This window comes from Vicugna pacos, chromosome 1 (assembly GCF_048564905.1).
Source record: "Vicugna pacos chromosome 1, VicPac4, whole genome shotgun sequence".
Taxonomy (NCBI): Eukaryota; Metazoa; Chordata; class Mammalia; order Artiodactyla; family Camelidae; genus Vicugna; species Vicugna pacos.
The window spans coordinates 19,133,840-19,146,623 of NC_132987.1; the positions used below are offsets into that span (position 1 = coordinate 19,133,840).

Below are 12,784 nucleotides of genomic sequence, written 5' to 3' on the forward strand. Positions count from 1 at the left end.
GCACACCTGGCATCACCTGGGGAGCTTCAACAGAGTAGTGAGACCCGGGCTCACCTCATTCACATCAGAGATGGTGATGTCATTGGTCGGGAGTGTGGCCTGGGTTCCAGGACTGTTGTAGAAACTCCCCAGGTGACTCCAGTGTGAGGGCCACTGCACCAGTATTCCCTGGACGGCTGGAAACACAGATGGTAGGGCCCTACCTTAGAGCTGCTGATGCAGTAGGTCGAGGGTGGGGACTGAAAATTCCCATTTCTCTCAAGTTCCTGGGTGCTGCTGGTCCTACTTGTCTGGGGACCACTCTCTAAAACCACTGCCTGAGTGAAAACTGAGGCTCAGAGGGTTTAAATGATTTGCTTGAGGTCAAATGACCCTCAGTGGATGGAGAACTGAAGTCTGTTTATCCCTCTCCAGGCCTGGCTGGCTGGGCCCACGCAGAGGGCCAATACTTTCTTCAAATATTTCTGGTATCAAATTATCACAGGATCTAAACCTGCTCCCAACCCCATTCTAAGTTTACTCTTGTAAGTCTATGTTTACTAGACTTGCCAGATCATAAGACTCCCTGAAGGGAGGGGAGAAAGAAAGCACTTGTTTAAAATACTTATTTCTAGCCAGCTGTATCTCCCACCACCATGAAGTGGGTTTGGAAATACCCTGTAAGGAAAGCATTGGCCTCCCTGAGCTTCCCTTTTACAATGAAGCTCTTTCTTCCTCCAGCTTGGAAAACCCTTGGTGTGGGCTTAGAGCCCAACAAACCTGAGTTTCAAGCACAGCTTATCAATTTACAGGCTGTGTGGCCTTGGACAGGTTACCTAACCTCTCTGAGCCCACTTTCCTTCTCTGACAGCCTCACTTCTGTACAATGAGGATTTGGGGAGGATTAAATAGCATGCCTTGGATTTGGGCACACCACATTGTTTCTCCCTCCCCCGGGCCATGTGGTAGGGACAGACACAGCTGCCATCAGGAAAGCACAGCCAACCAGGGGCCCCCAGGGGTGAGCACACACTCCTCCCATGGGTGGTGCTGGCAGGCAGTGCATCTGGGTAGGCTCCCTGCCACTCCTGCTGCAGGGTGATCCCTGAGCACAGGCAGCCCCCTTCCCAAGAAGCCAGCCCTCCTAGTCAGCAGCCCCGCTGTGTCCCCGCTGTGCCTCCGTCAGCCTCTGGGCCCTGGGTGGGAGGTAATTTCACACTCCTGACTCTCTGCACCCTGGTGATGGATGTGTGTAAGTGACCTTGGCCTCTCAGCCACCGTTGGCACCCACAATGATGTAATTGAATTTGTATACACTGTAAATTTTATTAGAGGAAAGCAATCTAGTTCCAATTCTGGTTCTCTGGAGTCATTGGATTGTATCTGAGGATAAACTGGCTGGTCAGCTGGGCGAGGACAGAGGTCAGGGCCACAGTAACTCTCTCACTAGCTTTCACCAGGCACGATAAACAGAAGTGTACAGCAAATCCCAAAAGCACCAGACACCTCCAGTGTGGTGGGGAGCCCTCAGGGAAGGGATGTGTGTGAGGCCAGCTCAGAGCCACTCACCACGGGGCTCAACAGAGAGGAGCCCTTCGTGTCTGCGTCCGTCTTCATCACTCGCCATAACCCATCTCACCTTCCCTTCCTTCCTCAATTCCCGCCCCTCTGAGCCTTTTGGCTTGGGGGAAACAACTAACTTACTTCCATGAGCCTCGGTTTCTTCATCTGTGAAACGGACTTGTTAATACATGTCTCCAAGGGCTGTTGTAGGATGGAACGAGATGGTTACTGTCGAGTGCCTGGCACATGGTCGGGGCTCAATGCGTGTGAGGAACCTCTCTGTCATTGAAAACCCTTCTTGGATGATTGAATGCGTTAGCTGTGGATACATTTTTACTAACTGCTTACTCAGAGTGAGGCTTGGGCCCAATCCTGATGGGTTACCACTGTTGGTTCTCAGACAACTCAGTCTGGCTGGGAATTCCCAGTACACACATATCCTTCTTCCTCACGGGGCAAGATGGTGAGTGGCCATGAGGGGCTGGTGGTGACCAATAGTACCATAGAGCTCATGGAAAGGAGAGGTCCTTGGGGACCTGAATAGTCAGGGCAGGCTTCCTGGAGGAGGTGAGGGTGAGCTGGGCCTTTAAGAATGGGCTATCACAGACAGCAAATAAACTTATGGTTACCAAAGGGGAAAGTTAGGGTGGTGGGATAAATTGGGAGTTTGGGATTAACAGATAACACATTACTATGTATAAAAGAAATAAACAACAAGGTCCTATTGTACAGCAAAAGGAACTGTATTCAATATCTTGTAATAACCTATAATGGAAAAGAATATGAATAGAATATATATATGTATTTGTATAACTGAACCACTATGCCGTACACCAGAAACTAACACAACATTGTAAATCAAATCTAATAAAAAGAAAACAAAAAAGAACAGGCGAGATCTGGGGAGAGTGAGCAGAGCTAGGAGGCTAGGCATTTATCAAGCACTCTCCCTATACCAAGAACTTTACAAACTGGCATTTTGTGTAGTTCTTACTTTAAGCCAAGAACTAGGCATGCTCTTCCCTCCTTGACAGGTGCTAAGACACTGAGACAATGAGATTGCACCCCAAGGGGCCAGGTAAGGAATATAAGATGCACAAATTCAAGACCACACACTTACTGGTGGTGGGAATGACTTTCAAAAGCAAGGGGGAGGGTATAGCTCAGTGGTAGAGCACATGCTTGGCATGCACGAGGTCCTGGGTTCAATCCCCAGTACCTCCATTAAAAAGAATTAAAAATAAATAAATAAATCTAACTACCTCCCCTTTCCCCCAAACTAGATCTGTCTGACCACATAAATTTTGTTTGTAACCACTTCTCACACCACTGACACCTACCTGCCTGCTGTCTCTGGTACCAAATGAGGAGACAAAAGCATCCCCGTTTGACTAATAGAACAAAAGTGGGTCTGGCTGGGGGCCCCTGCACACTGTGTGTGTGTGTGTGTGTTTGTGTGTGTGTGTGTGTGTTCTTCTATTAGGGGAGGCTGATTCACCAAGCGCTTCCCTATGTAATTAAGTGTTTGTTGACTACAGCTCACTCCCTATCAAGGATGGCCCTGGGAAGGGCGTTTAGAAGGAAAACTTAAAGCTGATGTCCTGCAGCCACAGAGACAGCTCTCCCTGCCTGGGTAGCAGGGACCAGCTTACCCCAAATTTGATTTCCACCCAACTCAGAAGCATGGCTATTTCTGGAACACACCTGGGAAACGCCTGCAGCTTTATGCACTGTTGTTTCTGAACTTGACAGAAAAATTGGCTTTGATTTTGTTGAAGGTTTTCTGTTTTATTAATGTTGGGTTTTCCCTCTAGATTGGAAGGCAGCTCAGTGATGTGTAAACCTCCATTTTCATCTTTTTTTCCCTCCGAATTTCATTCCACTTCATCACTAGCTGCCTCCTATCGAAGGCTTCCCAGAGATGGATGGCAGTGTCCAGAAACCATTTTCTTATTCTGCTTATCTTGTTTGTTTAAACCCAGGCTCAGAGGGCCCCAACTCTCCCTTGAGGAGGTCCTGGATTTTCACCTGATTTCAAGCCACCACCATACAGGAAACACGCTCTGTTTATCTTTCCAGATTGCAGCATTTAGCGAGTCTTTGGAAGTAGAAAAGGGCATATGTTCTTAAGAAAAAGCTTGGCAGAGGAAGACGAGCTTAGATTTCAGAATTACCTAGCTGTGTTTAAATCCCAGTTTTACCCCTTCCTAGTGGTGAGACCAAGCAGGTTAACCTACCTCCTTAAACCTTGGTTTCTGTACATGCAATGAGGAAATAAAAATGCTTCCCTTCAGGGTGGTGGTGGAGATTAAAAGATGGGTAAAACTACAGCATCCAGCACGGACTAGATCCTCAGTAAATGATGCCTTTTCCCCTTCCGACTCCTTGAGCAAGAAAACACAGCACACTCTGGTTTTTTGCTTATCTTAGAAAGGTGGTAACAAGTGAGAAGAAACATCTCATTTTCAGCGCCTCGTTTATCAGTCCTCCTGTCTGCTTGGCATCTGGAGTTGTCCTTGGTGCAGTAAAGTAAAAGAAGAAGGAAATGTTTCCCCGCCTCAAAGGAGGCTGAGGAGTATGAGTGGAAGTGAAATCTCTGGGGTGCCCCTCATGCCTGTCTCATCAGGAGAAGATGTGCACGGTGGTTCCTGCCATCGATATAGAAGGAAGGCCAGGGAAGAGGCTGACCTGGGGAGTGCTGATGGCTTTGGGCTGAATTTGGATGGGGGGAGGGCATCTAGAATGGAGGAGTATTCTGGGAAGAAAGATACTTGCTCGTCAGCAGAAGAGGAAAGGCAGGCCACATTGGGGAGGTCATATCAGTGGGGCAGAAATGTATTGAATGAGCACAACAGCGGGTGACTAGAGCGAGCAAGCCACTGTGGATTCTTGAGATTGGAAGTGACATGGTAACATTCAGGGCTTGATGTGCCTCAACATTGAGCAGTGTTTGTACACAGTAGGTGCTCGATAAATAAATGTCTGGTTGAGTGGCCAAGGCTCAGCTGGGGTATCACCTCCTCCAGGAAGCCTTTCCTAATCCTGCCAACCCCCCCTCTGCCTGCAGGGCCCCCAGTTCACTCTCTGCTGCAGACCATGCCTCAAAGGGTTGGCTTTGTCTCTGATCTGCCACCAACACTGGACTCCAGTCTTTGTGAGGACAGGACTGTGCTCTGTATCCTCAGCTTGACCCATGAAACGGGGTTGGAAGGGGAGGGTGCAGAGAAAGAGGCGAGGGGAAAGTTTGCAGAAGTTGAAGGCCCTTAAGGACTACAAATTGGATTGTTTAACTTCAGTGTAATTAACTAAACTATGGACCTAAACCCAAGCAAGTGGAAAATAGATCGTATTTGGAGAAATTCAGGCTACTTAGTAACAGAGTATTTGGGGAAAAAATGTGAACTATTTTGTAGCATTGAACAGTGCTGCGTTGCTAGATCAGCACCTTGGAAATGACTTAGGGAAATGCTGCTATTTTATAGATGTTGAGAGCATGACACCAATGCCCAAGGTTACTTGGCTTGAACTTGAAGGGCAGGGTGGATGCTGACTCTTGAATCCTTCTTGCTAGAATCCTTGCCTCATGCCAGAGCTTCTTCTTGGAACAGTGGATTTCTATGCCCTCCCAACTCTGCAGGTTCCAGACCAATTTCCCCAGGACACACTGGCCTGCTCATCTCCACACTGAGCACTTTACATGCAAAGTTCATGGAATCCCCACAATTCATGAGACAGGAGTCACCGTCTCCATTTCGCGGAGGAAGACATCGAGGCCCAGAGCAATGACATGGACCATCCAAGGCCACTTAGCTGCAACTGGTGGTGCTGGGATTTGAACCAAGTGCTCTGGACTCCTGAGTTAAGGCCATTCTAGCGGTGGCATGTTGGGAAAGAATTGCTCGCGGCAGCACACAGGCAGGAGCCACATGGGAGCATTTGCAATAGCAGATGTTTCCTAGCTGGCAGATCAAGCTGGAAAGAAATGGGAGCTTTTCATGCCCTCCCTTACAGTAGCAGTGTCTTTTCTTCCCAGATCCCTTTGGTCACTGATGCCATCAAACTGAATTCTTTAGCGTGGAAACATTACATCCCAGGAATTGCTTTTCCTGCATAATATTTCTAGGAAAGTTAATCGTCTCATTAGTCATATTTGCATTCCGTTTTAATTGCATCTTGAGAGCCAGTGTATTCATTTTCCTCCTAGGTTATAGTTCTCACTTTAACAACCTTTTACAAAGCAGGGAAGATCAGAGCACATGAAGAATACCTTGCTTTCTTAAAATATCCACCTCCCCAAAAATGTAAGGCCCAATTTCCACTGGAGCTATAAGCTAATTATCATGTACAAAATATGGATCACAGCTAATTACCAGGATCTGACCTTATTTCGAAGTCATAGATTCCTATAAACTAGGTTACTATTAGTAAAGAAATAGAGATTCAAGTAGGAATTCAAGAATGACAGTGAGGAATGGATATGAAATGTTTATATTTTTAACAGACAGCAAAGACAAGAGATAATTTTCCTAGGCTTATGTCTGGTGAAATTTTCCAGAAGTCCACCCTCAGCGGGGCCTTATTATTGGGACAGAGATGATGAAATGACAATTTCATTAGCATCTTAGAATATTCTATTTGGAAATAAGGACGACTGCTTCCATTTCTCAGTTTTTTAAGGACTGGACACTGCCTGTGGTCTACAGAGCCCTGTACTAGGTGAGGTGAAGAATTGTGAGATGACAGAGCCAGTATCCTCGACCTCGAGGGGTCCTTGGGGTAGGTGGAAATGAGGTGTGGTCCCCAATTCCAGGCAAGGAGTGCTGAGATCCCATGAGGGGAGCTGGGGGTGCGAGCGAGCGTCAAGGGAGAGCTCTTGTCTGGACTTGTAACATTGGAGCTGGGTTTTGATGGGCCACAAAGATTTCATTAGATGGAAAGAGGAATGGAGGGAGCATCTGGGGTGGAAGAAAATGCTGACAGATGGAAAGACAGATGTTTAAGGAACTGAGGACCAATAATAAGATTTGTGTGTTCGTCACTGGGATCTTCATGCTGACATCATGACAATTCAGAAGGCGTGTGCTGACTTTGGGAAGAGTCTGCACGTGTTCATTTTCCTGAGGAGGGATAGTTTATAACTTTCATTAGCTTCTCAGAAAGGCCAGTGATTCCCTCTAAAAGTTTAGACTCACTGGCCTGGAGGACAGTTTTTGTGAAATGCAGAAATGGATGTTAGAACAAACTGTGGGGGCAAACAAGGTATTGAATATATCCCCTGTGCTATACAGTAGGACCTTGCTGTTTATCTATTTTATGTACAGTAGTTAATATCTGCAAATCCTGAACTCTCAATTTATCCCTCCACCCCTCTTCCCCCTTGGTAACCATAAGTTTGTTTTCTATGTCTGTGAGTCTGTTTCTGTTTTGTAAATAAGTTCATTTACATAATTTTTTTAAGATTCCATATATAAATGATATCATATAGTATTTTTTTTCTGTCTGGCTTATTTCACTTAGTATGACAGTCTCCAGTTCTATGTTTCTTTTTTATGGCTGAGTAGTATTTCATTGTGTAAATATACCACAACTTTATTTAGTCATCTGTTGATGGACATTGTTTCCATGTCTTGGCTATTGTAAATAGGGCTACTGTGAACATTGGGGTGCACATATCTTTTTGAATTAGAGTTTCTCATAGCCAGTATTATACACATGGACCATTTGGGACTCAGCTGGGGTGGGAGGCAGGATGGCGTAGAGGTGAGAGAGGCTAAGTGGGAGCTGGACAGAGGCTGGAAGAGTCAAGAAGGCCAGAGGGAGGCTGCTGTGCTTCCAGAAGGGCCTGGGCCAGGGGAAGGGGGCTACCAGAAAGGAGAACTGGAAAAGCTGTGGAGGAGAGGAGAAAGGGTTTGGTATCAGAGGGAAAGTAGGTAGAGACACGTGGCAGCAGAGAGTGATGGTGGTGTGTGAGCTCTGGCTCCAGGCTGTCAAGTTCAAACCCAGCTCTGCTGCTTCCTGCTCGCACAACTTACCTAACCTTCCATGTCTCGGTTTCCTTAGCTGTAATATTGGCTCCTCCCTCAGAGTTTTGTGGGTAAGTGTTAAGTGGCCAAACATGTGCCAGGTACCTGCCACAGTGGATGCCTTGGGAGCCTGGGCTCTTATCCCTGGGAGGCTGGCAGCTCATGTGGGCAGGGCTTCAGTATTGGTGTATTGCCGTCTCCCCAGGGCCTGGAGCCATGCTCAGGACACAATAGGGACTCCCAAAATATGTGTTCAGTAATGAATGGATGGCTCAAGGTCATGTGCCAGGAACTAGGACACAGGCACACTCTTGCTAGAGATAGGTATGATCATGAGCAGGGAGACTAGTGAGGGTGACACGAGGGTCCCAGGGGACCACAAGACCCCACCCTGGCCTCCTCAGGCCCAAGTGTCCAGCCCTTGCACTCACCATCGTGTTATGTCCAGTCCTGCCAGTGGCCTCCTCTGAGCATGGTGGGATAGATATGATTACCCTCATTTCTCAGGTGCGACTGGGGTGTGGGCAGTGAAGAAACTGGCCCTTTTAAGATACTCACTTGGAGGCAGCTGAGTGGGCCTGTTCCTTGGTCCCGTGTCTTCCCACCCCGCACTGCTTCCATGAATCCTCAAATCTCTGATTTCCTAAACTGCAACAGAAGCATTTGGTTCACTAAGAAAACAAAATGTCCAAAGAGAGTACCCATTTTAAACAACAATGAGGGGCTCTGAGTCATGTAGCAAGAGCTCATTCAGGATCGGAGTGGTTTTACTCAGCGATGGGGTTAAGAATAACAGCGCCACGGGCAGATTTCGGGAGGAATAGGCATCGTGCCTGAGCCCTGCCACTGACCAGCTCTGCGGCTTTTGACAAACTGCTTCATCTTGTTGAGCCTCGGTTTCCTCATCCGTAAAATGAGCATAATGAGACTCCTCTCACAACTGTTAGGAGAACTAAATAACATGTTTATAAATAACTCAGCCATGTTCTTGACATACAGGAGGAGTTCAATAAAGGGTGGTTATCCTTCTTTCTTCTATGATTATTCCTTATTTCTGTAGATAGCCTGGCTTCAAGGGAGTAATATATGTACTGTTGTGACAGCGGAAAGGCTAGTCCTCTAGATAAGAAGAATAAAGTTGGCAGTGAGGGTCAGGTGTGATATTACTGGGAAGGGAGGGGGTCAGGGGAGGAAGGCTTTTTATGTCTATAACCAAGGCTGCCCCACTGCCAACTTGAGAAATTGACAAGAAACAGCCTTGACACCATCCTCAAAGTCCTCTTAGACGTGCTCTCAGCCAGGGTAAGGGCAGCCTCGGCTTTCCCAGATGTGCAGAAGCCCCGGCTCCCAGGGATCCCAGCTCTGCCACCTGCTGGCTGTCTGAGTGACCTGAGCCTTGCAAGGGGAGGGCCAGATGGGATGACTGATGTGATAGGAGCCCATGGACGCCAGGCCAGAGGAAGGGCTCCGCATCTGGCTGTTAGAGCAACCTCTTAGAGTCTGGGCCCATCAGCAGTGGGCGTCCTAACGTGGGACTGGGGGTTACTAGGCTTGTGGTCAATGCGGTAACTGGTTAACCGTAGTGGTGGGCAACACAGGGAAACATCTGGGCTTCACAGATGGACATACTGAATTCTGGATCTGAGTTTCATGGGTGTGCTATTCCTGTCACTCATTCAGCATTTTCTGAGCATCTCTGTGCCAAGGGAACCTGGAAGGGGTGAATTTACTGCTCTTAGTGAATTTACAGAGGAGTAGACAAATCAGGACTGGACACTGGACCAGTACTCTGGCAGAGGGAAGCCCTGAGCAGAGGGGAGCAGAAGGAGACACTACTTACTCAGCCTGGGGGCCAAGAAGGAAGATTCCCCTCGGCTTTTCTCCAAGACTCCAGCCTTCTCAATTCACATGGAAATAATAATGTTAATCATTTTCTCAGAGTGAGCTTTTCTGGATCAAATTCTATTTTGTAACCAGTGCAATAGGTACACCAGAAATTGTCACAACTGACTATACCTCAATTAATATATATATATATATATATATATATATATATATATATATATATATATAAGAATTAATATATATATATAAAAGAAATTAAAAGGCAGGCAGATCAGTGCATGTGAATGGACAGTTTCCTTTATCTGGAGTATCAGTCGGTTGCTAATGCAGGTCCACAGATCCATTCAACCTCCCACGTTCTGTAACCATGTGAGACTGAGAAGCTCACTGCAGATATTCAGTTTACACACTCCCTTTGTGACGTTCCTGAAATCATAGGTAGCAGATTTCTCTAGCTTATCCTGCAGGATTCTTTGGCCGTGGACAGCACACAGGAAGCTGGCTGACACTCACCCCACCAGCCCGGCTTCTCTCTAGATCTGGGGCAGGTGTTATCCTAGAGCTGGAGGTGGGAAGACCCCTGCACAACTCTTCCAGGCTGGAACCCTCTCCACACCTTTCCTGTCTTATCAGAACTCCTGCCAGGCTGGAAGACTAAAATAAAATCTGCCTTTCCAAAAAACTCCTTCCAGACTGTTGCAGCCTACTGGGTTGCTTTCTACACCAGGCAGATGGAAAATCCTGCTGAGGCCAGAATGCACCATGCTGTTTTATGCCACAGTGCCTTTGCATGTGCTATTCTTTCTGCCTAGAACTCCTTTGTCTCCTAGGTTGCTTCTTCGAGACTCAGCTAAGTGCCCAGAAGCCTGTGCTCACTGCTCCCAATGTTGATCACACAGTATTTAAAATAATTGTTTATGCAGCAGCCTCCTTTACAGACTGAGAATTCCTGCCTTCTAACAGTCTCCAAGCTGTAGCAATTGCTACATCATCATCATCATCATCATCATCATAAACCAATATTATAACATTATTATAATTATATATATTATATAACTATATGATAACATAAATTAATAAATTGATAATAATAATTATTATTATTAATAATGGTAGTGATGAAATGTAGAGAAGGAATTCTAAGTGTGGGCTCAGCATGAGTGAGATGAGTCAAGTATTCAGGGAAGGCCAGGAGAACAGTGGGTGTATGCCGGGACTCCCAAGCTCAGGTCACAAAATTCTGGGTGCAGTGCCTTAGTCCTCCTCAAACATGAGAACACCCTGCATTGAGAAGCATCTTCTTTCTGACTCCAAATTACTGACCTCAGCAAATCTTTGGTAGCAGGGAAAAGGACTGTTCTCCACATGGAGAGCTTCCCGGTTTACAGACAAGCACGCCCACCCTTGTGAGATGTTACACTGAGGGATCATATTCCCTTCCTCAGCTGCTCAAATACAGTTATAAAGATCACACGTACGTGATATGGGTTTTAACGGCAGAGACAAATCAAGCCTCACCACCCTCTCGTGTGGCCACTGAAGGATCATTTAATCTATCACTTGGTTCCATTTGAGCAGACTTCAGGAAAACACATAATAAATACTTGTAATTGCTGCTTTGAGGGCCTCCCTAGCTCAGCAGGCAGGGCTGTGGACTGTGCAGGCCGGCCTTTCACTTTCCCTGGCCCCGCCTTCGCTCAGCCTCACCCTCCCTCCCACAGCTATCTCGAGTCAGCTGTGTGCTCACTACCCACGGCCCCGTGCCCCCCTTTTAGTATACTCATCCTATGCTGGTGGGGTTGGAAGATGGGATCTGGTCCCAACCCCGCTGTGTGACCTTGGGTGGATCACTTCTCCTCTCTGGGCCTATGTCCTTGTCTATAACGAGGTTTTGTTTGTTGTTGTTGTTGTTTTAATTTGAAGTTTAGCTGATTTACAATGTTATGTTAGTTTCAAGTATACAGCAAATTGATTCAGTTACATATATATATATTTATATATATACATACACACACACATATACACACACACAATTTTTTCAGATTATTTTTCATTATAGGTTATTATAAGGTATTGAATATAGTTCCCTGTGCTATATAGTGAATCTTTGTTGCTTATCTGTTCTATGTATAGTAGTTTGTACCTGTTAATCCTATATCCCTAATCTGTTAATCCTTTATCTCTCTCCCCTTCTCCCTTTTCCCTTTGGCAACCGTAAGTTTGTTTTCTATGTCTGTGAGTCTGTTTCTGTTTTGTAAGTTGATTCATTCATATTATTTTTAGACTACATATATAAGTAATATCATATGATATTTGTCTTTCTCTGACTTACTTCAAGTATGACAATCTCTAGGTCCATTGATGTTGCTGCAAATGGCATTATGTTCTTCTTTATTATGGCTGAGTAGTATTCCATTGTATGTATGTACCACATTTTCTTAAATCAGTCATCTGTTGATGGGCACTTGGGTTGCTTCCTTGTCTTGGCTATTGTAAATAGTGCTTCTGTGAACATGTTGTTGTTGTTCAGTATTTAACTATCTTTATTTTCTGATTTAAATAGAAAAACAAAGGAAGGGTAAAGGCAATGGAAGTTACACTGTGATGATACAGAGACTTTAAATTCTAGTCAGAGTTAAGACTCATACTAATGGTCAACTGATGGTTCAAAGGAATAACTACATGGAGTCTGATTGAGACATACATGAGTTGAGTCTCATCATTAGCCTGAATCATGCAGGAAAACAACTCTCAGCAAAATCGGAGTCCACACTTGTCAGGCATGCTCTGTCAGGCATGTGCAAGGCCAAGCCTGGAGACATGGGTTCTCTCCATGCTCCCGTGACAAAGAAGGCTCCTGGTTTAATGGAAGGAGCAGCTCCAGCTCCCAGGTGGTGTCCACAGCTCACAGCTGGGTTTAGCAGTAGAATCGAGTGGAGAACTTGGGAGATATGGGAACGGTCAGTCTGGTCCCTTGACTTGACCTTCGCACCTTGGTACCTGCATGTTGGATTTGCCTTGTGCACCAGTTCTTTCTGTAGCCTGGCCTGTGTATCTTTTCCAGATATAAGCCCAGGGGTGGGACTGCTGGACTACGTGGTAGCTCTACTTTTAGTTTTCTAAGGAAACTCCATAGTGTTCTCCATAGTGTCTGCACCAATTTACATTCCCACTGACAGTGCAGGAGGGTTCTCTTTTCTCCACACCCTCTCCAGCCTTTGCTATTTGTAGACTTTTTAATGATAGTCATTCTGACTGATGTGAGGTAATACCTCATTGTGGTTTTGATTTGCATTTCTCTAATACAAACAACCAACCAGGATTATTTTTTTTAGAATCTTATTTTTAATTAGTAAAATAAAATACATTGGATT

The 12,784-nt window shown here is 45.8% G+C and overlaps 1 protein-coding gene and 1 non-coding gene across 4 annotated transcripts in view; both read left to right on the forward strand.

Moving 5' to 3' along the window:
• CLSTN2 (calsyntenin 2) overlaps positions 1–12,784 on the forward strand; it is a 593,109-nt gene that overhangs the window by 109,283 nt on the left and 471,042 nt on the right. The gene's annotated exons all lie outside the window — the stretch shown is intronic.
• Positions 2,694–2,766, forward strand: TRNAA-GGC (transfer RNA alanine (anticodon GGC)). Its single transcript has one exon. It is a non-coding gene; the product is annotated as a tRNA-Ala (tRNA).